We start from the raw sequence: 12,879 nt of genomic DNA, 5'->3' as shown, positions 1-12,879 counted from the left end.
GATTCACTAATGTTTGTGTGCTCACCATCAGCATGCATACAGACGACCGACTCCGAATCGCCTAAAATTTGACGAGCCAAAAAAATATATCTAACAAACAATATTCATCACTCAGTCACGATCGTTCATCTTTTATGGCATTTTAGGGCCAAATAACAGGAATTCAGAATGATTCCTAGATTTTCGTGTGCGTCCACGCTTCTGCATGCATCTGGGCAACTGGCCCCGAATCGTCTAAAATTTTGCGGGCCCATAAAAAATGACCTAACGAACAATAGTTATCGCTCCGCCATGACCTTTCCTCGTTTTTTGGCATTTAGGCCAAAAAACAGGATTTTAAGACGATTCTCATATTTTCGTGTGCTGTAGTCCACGCCATCAGCATGCATCCGGGCGACTGGCCCCAAATCTCCTAAAAGTTTATGGGCCTATTAAAAATAACCTAACGAACAATAGTCATCGCTCTGACATGACCGTTCCTCGCTTTTTGGCATTTTAGGGCCAAAAAATAGGAATTCAAGACAATTTACAGATGCACTGTGCTATAATAGTCCATGCCATCGGCGTGCATCTAGGCGACCGGCTCCGAATCGTCTAAAATTTGGCAGACCCATTAAAAACTAACTAACGAAAAATAGTCATCGCTCTGGTATGACCGTTTCTCGTTTTTTGGGAGTTTAAGGCAAAAAACAGTAATTTAGGACGACTCCCAGATTTTCGTGTGCACGCCATCGGCATGCATCCTAGCGATCGACCCTGAATCTCCCAAATTTTTGCGGTCCCATAAAAGATGACTTAACAAACAATAGTCATTGCTCCGGCACGATCGTTCCTCATTTATTGACGTTTTAGGGCCAAAACTTAGGAATTCAGGACGATAACCAGATTTTCGTGTGCCATAGTCTACGCCATCAGCATGCATTTAGGCGACCGGCCCCGGATCTCCTAAAATTTTGTGGGCCCATAAAAAATGACCGAACGAACAATAGTCAACGCTCTGGCATGATCGTTCTTTTTTTTTTTGGCATTTTAGGGCTAAAAATGCCGGATTGTTCCTCGTTTTTGGCATTTTAGGGCCAAAAAATAGGAATTTAGAATGATTTCCAAATTTTTGTATGCAATAGTCCACGCCATTGGTATACATCCGAACGACCGTCCATGAATCTCCTAAAATTTCGCCCATAAAAAATGACCTAACAAATAATACTCATTGCTCTAGCACGATCGTTCCTCATTTTTTGGCATTTTAGGTTTAAAAAATAAGGATTTAGATCAATTCTCATATTTTCGTGTGCTATATACTCCATGCCATCAGCATGCATCCAGGCGACCGGCTCCGAATCGCTTAAGATTATGCGGGTCTATAAAAATGATCTAACGATCAATAGTCATCGCTCCGGCACGACCGTTCCTCATTTTTTGTCATTTTAGGGCCAAAAAAAGGGTATTCAGGACGGTTCCCAAATTTTCGTGTTCTATAGTCCACACCATCGGCATGCCTCCAAGCGACCGCCCCGAATCTCCTAAAATTTTATGATTCCATAAAAAATGACATATCGAACAATGGTCATTGGTCTGGCATGACCGTTCCTCATTTTTTGGCATTTTAGGGCCAAAACACAAGAATTCAGGACGATTCCTAGATTTTCGTGTGCTATAGTCCACGCCATCGGCATGCATCAGGGCAACTAGCCCCGAATAATCTAAAATTTGGCGACCCATAAAAAATGACCTAACAAACATAGTCATCACTCCGATATGACCATTCATCTTTTTTGGCGTTTTAGGGCAAAAAATGGGAATTCGGGACGATTCAAAGATTTTCTTGTACTATAATCCACACCATCTGCATACATCCGGGAGACCGACGCTAAATTGTCTAAAATTTTGCGGGTCCATAAAAATGACCTAACAAACAATAGTCATTGCTCTGGTATGACCATTCCTCGTTTTTTAGCGTTTTAGGGCCAAAAACAAGAATTTAAGACAATTCCTAGATTTTTGTAGTCCACGCCATCGGCATGTATCCGGACGACCGGTTCTGAATCGCCTAAAAGTTTGCGAGACCATAAAAAAATAATCTAATAAACACTAGTCATCGCTCTGGCATGACTGTTCCTCATTTTTTGGCATTTTACGGCCAAAACACAGGAATTTAGGATGATTCTCAGATTTTTGTGTGCTATAGTCCACGCCATACGCATGCATCCAGCGACCGACACTGAATCTCCTAAAATTTTATGGGCCTATAAAAATTGACCTAACGAATAATAGTCATCGATCCGGCATGAACATTCTTCATTTTTAGAATTTTAGTGCTAAAAAATAGAAATTTAGGATGAATCCCAGATTTTCATGTGTTGTGGTCCACGCCATCGGCATGCATCTGGGCGACCGTCTCCGAATCGCCTAAAATTTTGCTAGCACATCAAAAATAACCTAACTAACAATAGTCACGCTTTAGAATGACTGTTCCTCAATTTTTGGCATTTTAGGGCCAGAAAACAGGAATTTTAGACGATTCCAAAATTGTCGTGTGCTACAGTCCATGCCATCTGCATGCATTCGGGAGACCGCCCCGAATCTCCTAATATTTTGCGGGTCAATAAGAAATGACCTAACGAACAATAGTCATCGCTCCAGCACAACCGTTCCTCTTTTTTTGGTGTTTTAGGGCCAAAAATCAGGAATTCAGGACGATTCCCAGATTTTTATGTGCTATAGTCCACGCCTTCGGCAGACATCCGGGTGACCAATCTTGAATCGCCTAAATTTTGGCGGGATCATAAAAAATGACCTAACGAACAATAATCATCGCTCCGGCATGACCATTCTTCGTTTTGCATTTTGGGCTAAAAAACAGAAATTCAAGACTATTCCTAGATTTTTCGTGTGTTATTGTTCACGCCATCGACATGCATCTGGGCGATCAGCTCCGAATTGCCTAAAATTTTGTGGTCCCATAAAAAATTACCTAACAAACAATTGTCATCGCTCAGGCACGACTGTTCCTCATTCTTTGGTGCTTTACGCATTAAAAGGGAATTAAGGACGATTCCCACATTTTCGTGTGCTATAGTCTACGCCATCGGCATGCATCCGGGCAACCGACCCTGATTCTCCTAAAATTTTGCGGGTCCATCAAAACCTATCTAACGAATAATAGTCATCACTCTGGCATGACCATTTATCAGTTTTTAGCATTTTAGGCTTAAAAATGGGAATTTAGGACGATTTCCATATTTTCGTGTGCTATAGTCCACACCATCGGCATGTATCCGGACGACCGACTCTGAATCACCTAAAATTTTGCTAACCCATCAAAAACAACCAAACAACTAATAGTCATCGCTCCGCCATGATTGTTCCTCATTTTTTGGCATTTTAGGGCTTAAACGAGAATTTTGGACGATTCCTAAGTTATCGTGTGCTACAGACCACGCTATCGCCATGCATCCGGGTGACCGTCCTGAAACTCCTAATATTTTGTGGGTCCATCAAAAATGACCTAACTAATAATAGTCAATGCTATGGAATGACCATTCATCAATTTTTGGTGTTTTAGGGCCAAAACATAGGAATTCAGGACGATTTCTAGATTTTCGTGTGCTATAGTCCACGCCATCGGCATGCATAGAGAAGACCGACCCCGAATCGCCTAAAATTTTGCGGACCAATTAAAAACAACCTAATGAATAAGATTCATCGCTCCAGCATGACAGTTCCTCATGTTTTGGCATTTTAGGGCCAAATAATAGGAATTTAGGACGATTCCCAAATTTTCGTGTGCTATAGATCCACCCTTCTACATGCATTCGGGTGATTGAGCCCGAATCGTGTAAAATTTTGCTGGCCCATCAGAAACTACCTAAGGATGATATTCATTGCTCTGGCATGAATGTTCCTCATTTTTTGGTGTTTAGGGCCAACAAACAGGAATACAAGACGATTATCAGATTTACGTATGCTATAGTCCACGCCATCTACATGCATCCGGGCAACTGACCCTAAATCGGCTAAAATTTTGTTGGTATATAAAAAATGACTTGACGAACAATAGTCATTGGCCCTGCACGACCGTTCCTCATTTTTGGTGTTTTAGGGTAAAAACATAGGAATTTAGGACGATTCCAAATTTTTTGTGTGTTATAGTCTACTCATCGGCATGCATGGGCGATGGAGCCCGAATTGCCAAAAATTTTGGGGGCCCATAAAAAATAACCTAACGAATAATAGTCATCGCTCTGGCATGATCGTTCCTCTTTTTTGGCATTTTAGGGCCAAAAATAGAAATTTAGGACGCTTCCCAGATTTTTGTGTACTATATAGTACACGCCATTTTCATGCCTTCCGGGTGACTGACCCCAAATCACCTAAACTTTTATGGGCCCATCTAAAATGACCTAACGAATAAAAGTCATTGCTCCAGCACTACCATTGCTCGTTTTTAGCGGTTTAGGGCCAAAATAGGAATTAAGGATAATTCCTAGATATTCGCATGATATAGTCCACGCCATCGGCATGAATCCGGACGACCGATCTCGAATCGCCTTAAATTTTACGGGCCCATAAAAAATGACCTAACGAACAATATTCAGCACTCTGGCACAATCGTTCCTCATTTTTTGGCGTTTTATGGTCAAAAGCAGGAATTCAGGATGATTCCAGATTTTCGTGTGCTGAAATCCACGCCATCACATGCATCAATTCGACCAACCTCGAACCGTTTAAAATTTTGCGAGCCCATCAAAAAATAATATCTTAAGAATAACAGTCATTGCTCCGGCATGACTGTTCCTCATTTTGTTTTGCGTTTTAGTGCCAAAATACAGGAATTCAGGACAATTCTCAAATTTTTGTGTGTTATAATCTACGCCATCTGCATGAATCCGGGTGACCAACCCTAAATCGCCTAAAATTTTGCGAGCCCATCAATAATGACATAACGAAAAATAGTCACTTTGGCACGACCATTCCTTATCTTTTGGCATTTTAGGGCCAAAAGGAAATGAATTCAGGATGATTCCCAGATTTTCGTATGCTATAGTCCATGCCATCGGCATGCATATGGGCGACGGGCTCCGAATCACCTAAAATTTTTTGGGCCCATCTAAAATGACCTTACAAATAAATGTCATCACTCTTGCATGATCGTTTCTCATTTTTTGGCATTTTAGGACTACAAAATAGGAATTTAGAACGATTCCCAGCTTTCATTTGCAATAGTCCACGTTTTTGGAAAGCATCATGGTGACCGGCCCTGAATCTCCTAAAATTTGCGAGCCAATCAAAAATGACCTAACGAATAATATTCATCACTCTGGCATGACCATTCCTTATCTTTTGGTAATTTAGGGCTAAAACAAAATTCAAGACGATTCCCAAATTTTCGTGTGCTATAATTCACGCCCTGTGTATGCATTTGGGCGACTAACCTCGAATCGCCTAAATATTTGCAGGCCCATAAAAAAACTACCTTACAAACAATAGTCATTGCTCCGGAATAATCGTTCCTCATTTTTTTGCGTTTTAGGGACAAAATGGGAATTCAGGATGATTCCCAGATTTTCGTGTGTTATAGTAGTCCACGCCATCGGCATGCATCCGGGTGACCGGCCCCGAATCTCCTAAAACTTTGATGGACCATAAAAAATAACCTAACAAATAATAGACATCGCGCTGTCACGACAGTTCCTATGTTTTAGAATTTTAGGGCCAAAAATAAGAATTTAAGACGATTCCTGAATTTTCGTATGTTGTAGTGCACGCCATTGGCATGTTTCTGGGCGACCAGTTTCGAATTGCCTAAACTTTTGCGGACCCATATAAAACGATCTAACAAACAGTAGTCATTGCTCCGGCATGACTGTTCCTCATTTTTTGATATTTTAGGGCCAAAAAACAGGAATTTAGGACGATTACCTGATTTTTGTTTGTTATAGTCCATGCCATCGGTATGCATCCGGCGACCGACACTTAATATCCTAAAATTTTGCGGGCCCATAAAATCTGACCTAATGAACAATAGTCATCGTTTCGGTATGACCATTTCTCATTTTTAACGTTTTACGACTAAAAATAGGAATTAAGGACGATTCCTAGATTTTCATATGCTATAAGTCCACGCCACCGACATGCATACGAGCAACCGGCTCCGACCTTTTTGGCATTTTACGGCCAAAAATAGGAATTCTAGACGATTACCAAATTGTCGCGTGCTACAGTTCATGCCATCTGAGTGCATCCGGGCGATCGCCCCATCTCTTAATATTTTGCGGGTCCATCAAAAATGACCTAACTAACTATAGTCACTGCTCCGGAACGAGATTTCCTCGTTTATTTTTGTATTTTAGGGACAAAAAATAAGAATTGAGAAAGATTCCCAGATTTTCATGTGCTATAGTCCACGTCACCGGCATGCATCGGGGCGACCAGCCCCGAATCGCCTAAAGTTTGGTGGGCTCATTAAAAACGACCTAACGAACAATATTCATTGCTCCGGCATGATATTTCCTCATGTTTTGGCATTTTAGGGCCAAAAAATAGGAATTTAGGACGATTCCTAGATTTTCGTGTGCTATAGTCCACGCTTCTGCATGCATCCGGGCGACCGACCCCAATTCGTCAAAAATTTTGCGGGCCCATCAGAAACTACCTAATGACAATAGTCATCGTTCTGGCATGAATGTTCCTCGTTTTTTGGCGTTTAGGGCCAACAAAAAGGAATACAAGACGATTTTTAGATATTCGTATGCTATAGTCCATGCCATCGGCTTGCATGGGCGACTAGGTCCGAATTGCCAAATATTTTGAGGGCCCATAAAAAATACCTAACGAACAATAGTCGTCGCTCCGGCCGAATCGTTCCTCCTTTTGGCATTTTAGGGCCAAAAATAGTAATTTAGGACGATTCCCAGATTTTTGCGTACTATAGTCCACACCATCGGCATGCCTTCCGGGCGACAGGCCCCGAGTCACCTAAACGTTTGCTGGCCCATCAAAAATGACCTAGCGAACAAAAGTCATCGCTCCAGCACTACCATTGCTCATGTTTTAGCGTTTTAGGGCCAAAATAGGAACTAAAGACGATTCTCAGATTTTCGTGTGCTATAGACCACACCATCGTATGCATCTAGGCGACCAACCTCGAATCGTCTAAACTTTTGTGAGCCCATCAAAAAATATCTAATGAATAATAGTCATCGCTCCGGCGGGATTGTTCCTCGTTTTTTGCATTTTAGGGCCAAAAAATAGGAATTCATGACGATTCCTAGATTTCGTGTGCATAATCCACGCCATCTGCATGAATCCGGGCGACCGACCCTAAATTACCTAAAATTTTGCGAGCCCATCAAAAACAAAATAACAAAAATTAGTCAGCACTTTGGCACGACCGTTCCTCATTTTTTGGCGTTTTAGGGCCAAAATAATAGGAATTCAGGATGATTCCCAGATTTTCGTATGCTATAGTCCATGCCATCGGCATGCATTTGGGCAACGGGCCCGAATCGCCTAACATTTTTTGGGCCTATCTAAAAGGACCTAACAAATAAATGTCATCACTCTTACACGACCGTTCCCCATTTTTTGGCATTTTAGGGCTACAAAATAGGAATTTAGAATGATTCCCAGCTTTCATTTGCAATAGTCCACGTCTTTGGAATGCATCCTGGCGACTGGCCCTGAATCTCCTAAAATTTGTGAGCCAATAAAAAATGACCTAAAATACTCATCATTCCGGCACGACCTTTTCTCATTTTTTGGTGTTTTAGGGCCAAAAAATAAGAATTCAAGACGATTCCCAAATTTTCTTGTGCTATAATTCACGCCTTCTGTATGCATTTGGGCGACTGACCCCGAATTGCCTAAATATTTATGGGCCTATTAAAAACTACCTTACAAACAATAGTCATTGCTCCGGAACGACCGTTCCTCATTTTGTTGCGTTTTAGGGCCAAAAAATGGGAATTCAGGACGATTCCTAGATTTTCGTGTGCTATAGTTCACACCATTGGCATGCATCCAGGAGACCGGCCCCAAACCTCCTAAAATTTTTCTGGCCCATAAACAATAACCCAACGAACAATAGTCATCGCTCTTTCATGACCGTTCCTCATTTTTAGTGCTTTAGGGCCAAAAAAGAGAAATTTAGGATGATTCCTCGATTTTCGTCTGCAATAGTCCACGCCAATGGCATGTATCTGACCAACCGACCCTGAATCATCTAAAATTTTGCGGGCCCATCAAAAATAACCTAACGAACAATAATCATCGCTCCGGCATGATTGTTCCTCATTTTTTGGTATTTTAAGGCCAAACGGTAGGAATTCAGGCTGATTCTTAGATTTTCGTTTGCTATAAACCCACACCATCGGCATGCCTCTGGGCGACCGGCCACGACTCGCCTTAAATTTTGTGGGCCCCATAAAAAATGATCCAACGAACAATAATAATCGCTCCAGCACTACCGTTGCTTGGGTTTTGGCATTTTATGGCCAGAAAATGGGAATTCAAGACGATACCCATATTTTCATGTGCTATAGTCCACGCCATCGATATATATCTGAGCGACCGCCCCGAATCTCCTAAAATTTTGCGTGTACATCACAAATGACATATCTAACAATAGTCATCGCTCCAGAATGACCGTTCCTCATTTTTTGGTCTTTTAGGGCAAAACAATACGAATTTAGGACGATTCCCAGATTTTCGTGTGCTATAGTCCATGTAATCGGCATGCATCCGGGCATCTGACCCTGTTTCGCCTAACATTATGCTGGCCCATCAAAAATGATCATATGAAAAATAGTCATCGCTCCGGTACGATCGTTCCTCATTATTTGGTATTTAGGGCCAAAAACAAGAATTCAGGACGATTCCCAAATTTTCGTGCGCTAAAGTCCACGCCATTGGCATGCATCCTAGCAACGACCCCGAATCGCCTATAATCGTGTGGGCCCATAAAAATTAAATAATGAATAATTTTATCGCTCTTGCACGATAATTTCTCAATTTTGGCATTTTAGGGCCAAAAAACAGGAATTCAAGACAATTCTTAGATTTTCATGTGCTATAGTCCATGCCTTCTGCATGCACACGGGCGATCGACCCCGAATTTTCTAAAATTTTATGGGTCCATAAAAAATGACCTAACGCCATCAACATGCATCTGGGCAACCGATCTTAAATAGCCTAAAATTATGCGGTCCTATAAAAAACAACCAAACAAAAAGTCATCAATTTGGCACGATCGTTGCTCATTTTTAGCCTATTAGGGCCAAAAATAGGAATTCAGGACGATTCCTAGATTTGCGAGTGCTATATTCCACGCCATCGGCATGCACCCGGGCGACCGACCCCGAATCTCTAACAATAGTTATTGCTTCGGCACGATCGTTCTTCATTTTTTGGCATTTTAGGGCCAAAAAGTAGAATTTAAGATGATTCCCAGATTTTCGTGTGCAATATTACACGCCATCGGCATGCATCCGGGCGACCGACTCTAAATCTCTTGAAATTTTTATAACGACCCGACCGGTCGTTTCACTTTCTAGATTCCCATTCCCCTAAATAAGACTCCTCGTATGTGCTTTTACTGTTTTATGACTTGCGGGGATGGTTAGTCTGGGATTTGGAAGGGTTCGAGTTGAAATCGGAATACTTGGTTTCTTAGTTGACTTTTAAGAGGTTAAGTTTGACTTTGGTCAACATTTTGGGTAAACAACCTCGGAATTAAAATTTGACGGTTCCAATAGATTCGTATGATGATTTTGGACTTGGACATATGTTTGGACCGGGTTTTGGACGACCCGGAAGCATTTCGGCGCTTAATATTGATAGTTGTCACCTTGAAGGTTTTAAAGTTCTTTAAATTTGGTTTGGAGTGGGTTTTGGTGTTATCGAGGTCCATTTGGGATTCCGAGCCTGGCAATAGTTCTGTATGGTGATTTGAGACTTGCACGCAAAATTTGGTGTTATTCTGAGTAGTTTAAGTATGTTTCGGTGCGTTAGGAGTAAGTTGGAAGAACTTGAAGTTCATAAGTTGATTCAATTTGGTTTGGGGTGTGATTCTTAGTTTTGATGTTGTTTTAGGCATTCTGAGGGTTTTAGCGAGTTCGTTTTATGATTTCAAACTTGTTAGTGTGTTTAGGCGAGACCCCGAGGCCTCGGGTGTTAATCGGACGAGGCGCGAAACTCATTTGGACTTGGAAGGACAACTGAACACCAGGTTTCTGGTGTAATCGCACCTGCGGAGGGCTAGCTGCAGGTGCAAGCTCGTAGAAGCGAGCCATGGACCGCAGAAGCGGCGCAACATAGGCTGCCCAATGATTGCAGAAGCAGCGAAGGGACCGCACCTATGGAGGCACATGTGCGAACAAGACGATCACAGAAGCGGCTTTGGGCATTGGCCAGTGGTCTGCAAAAGCGAGGAAACAAGCACAGGAGCGGGACCGCAGAAGTGAAATCCCGTCCGCAGAAGCCAACCAGCGAGCCTTAGGCACTTTCGCAGAAGCGGACCTTGGTCCGCAGAAGTGATGCCGCAGATGCGGCCCAGCGACCGCATGTGCGAAAACGCTGGAGGCAGAGTGATTCTTTTAAAACGGGATTTAAGCTAATTTGAGTTCATTTATTTCACACTTTTGGAGCTTCAAAGAGGGGGGATTTCCACCTAGCTAATTGAGGTAAGTAATTTTTAGGCAATATGAGTTTAATACATTGATTACGGGTAGATTTAACATGTAAAATTTGTGAAATCATGGGTTTAGATGAAAAATCTAGGTTTTGATAAAAATGGGATTTAACCACGAAAATGGTTATGGGCTTGAGTGAAAAATATATATTTGAGCTCGTGAGGTTATGGGTAGCAACTTTCTTCGAAAATTTCCGAAATCCGAGCACATGGGCCCGGGGGTGAATTGTAGGAATCTTCCAATTTGGGTTGGGTAATTACTCTATTAGTTATATTATGAACTTTTGAGCATGTATTGATTAATTTATATAATATTTGGCTAGTTTCGGGTCGTTTGGCAACGAGTTAAGGATTTAAAGCATATTTGTGGATCGAGAGTGAGCTTGAGAACGAGGTAAGTCTCTTGTCTAACCTTGTAAGAGGGAACTCATCCCCTTAGGCGTATGTTGTTGTGAATTGTATGCATGGGGGGCTGCATACGCACTAGGTGATGAGAGTCCGTGCGTGACTATATTCTATGTGATGTCCAGGTAGTCTTAGGCTTACACCATGCCTTGTTTGCTCTATTATGTTGGCCGTACCTATTAATCGTCTTAACTAGAGCTGAGTTTAAGGATTCTAAGATTTAAAGTCTCCCGTTTAAATTTCTTATGTGTGGTAAAGAATGGAAGAATTTTATAATAACTTTGAGAAATCTATGTTCACTCGTGTCGCAAGTATTTCCGCGAGCGAAGTAAAATTTCCTCTACTCTCATTGGAGCGGGCCGTTCGCCTCGGCAGGTTAAGAGATGCATCTATGCTTCGTGCTGTTCGACCTTTGGCAATGCACATTATATTTCTGAATCAGGCTGTATGACCTCAGCATAAATTGTGCGTGACAATACTCGAAGCCTAACTTTTACTTGATATTAATTTATGGCTTGAGCGGTTGCAATTATTTAAAGGATAGGAATTGATTCGAAATTTATTGTAAGTGAAGGAAAATATTATTCACTGCTTGTTAGTGTGTTGTATTAATTTCTTACATAATCCATGCTTATTTATGATTTTTGCATTTTATTTATAGCCCATAGTAAGTGTCGATATCGACCCCTCGTCACTACTTTTTCGAGGTTAGACTTGATACTTTCTGGGTACATGTTGTTTATGTAATCACGCTACACTTCTGCACTAACCGTGCAGTATCTGAGGCAAGTGCATCTAGTGGACATACTGACGCACACCTCCGTTACCCAGAGGCATAGTGGTGAGCTGCATCCTGAGTCGTTCTGCAGCACCTAGAGCCTTTCTTTTGTACTTATTTTCTATCTATGTTATTTCAGACAGTAGTTAGAGTTTTGTATATTCTACTAGTGCTCATACAATTCTGACTCCAGATCTTGGCACACACTCTAGTAGACTTTATGGTTTTGGAGCATTTACATATTTATGCTTGCATTCAGATGCTTTCAGTTTAATCATTTGACTCTCTATTTCTCAAATTTCTAAACAAATGGGATTTAAATACTTGGAAATTGTTTAAAATAAGAAATCACGTAGTAAATACATCGTAGGCTTGCCTAGTGGCGACGTTAGGCGCCATCACGGCCTATAGGAGAAATTGGGTTGTGACAATATGGTATTAGAGCACTAGGTTCACATAGGTCTCACAAGTTATGAGCAGGCCTAATAGAGTCTTGCGGATCAGTATGGAGATGTCCATACTTATCTTTGATAGGCTATAAGGTGTTAGGAAACTACTCTTTCGTCATCTCCTATCGTGCAGTTGATGTAGTACTAAGTAATTTTCTCTCATTCTCTCACATATGGTGAGAACGCGTGTTGCGGATATACCAGACCATGGAGGAGCTGCTCCCCCTGTTGCTAGAGGCCGAGGCAGGGCTCCAGTTCATGGTGGAGGACGAGGGCGTCCTAGAGTTGTTCTAGTTACACCACCAGCGGATCCAGTAGAGGATCCCATTATTGAGGAACATGGTGAGGTTCCTGCGGCAGGACCAGCCCCGGTGGATTTCTTGTCCGCACCGGGAATCCAGGAGGTCATGGGCCGTATGCTACGGTTCATGGATTCAATGACTTAGGATGATTTATTTCCAGCAGACCCTGCCACATCTCAGGCGAAAAGGGGAGCACAAACCACTACCGCTTAGGCTCCGGGGCATGCAGCTGCCGTATACCAGACCTCGGGCACA

Source organism: Nicotiana tomentosiformis, chromosome 7, assembly GCF_000390325.3.
Source record: "Nicotiana tomentosiformis chromosome 7, ASM39032v3, whole genome shotgun sequence".
In the NCBI taxonomy this organism is placed as follows: domain Eukaryota; kingdom Viridiplantae; phylum Streptophyta; class Magnoliopsida; order Solanales; family Solanaceae; genus Nicotiana; species Nicotiana tomentosiformis.
Note: the sequence above shows the minus strand (reverse complement) of the source record.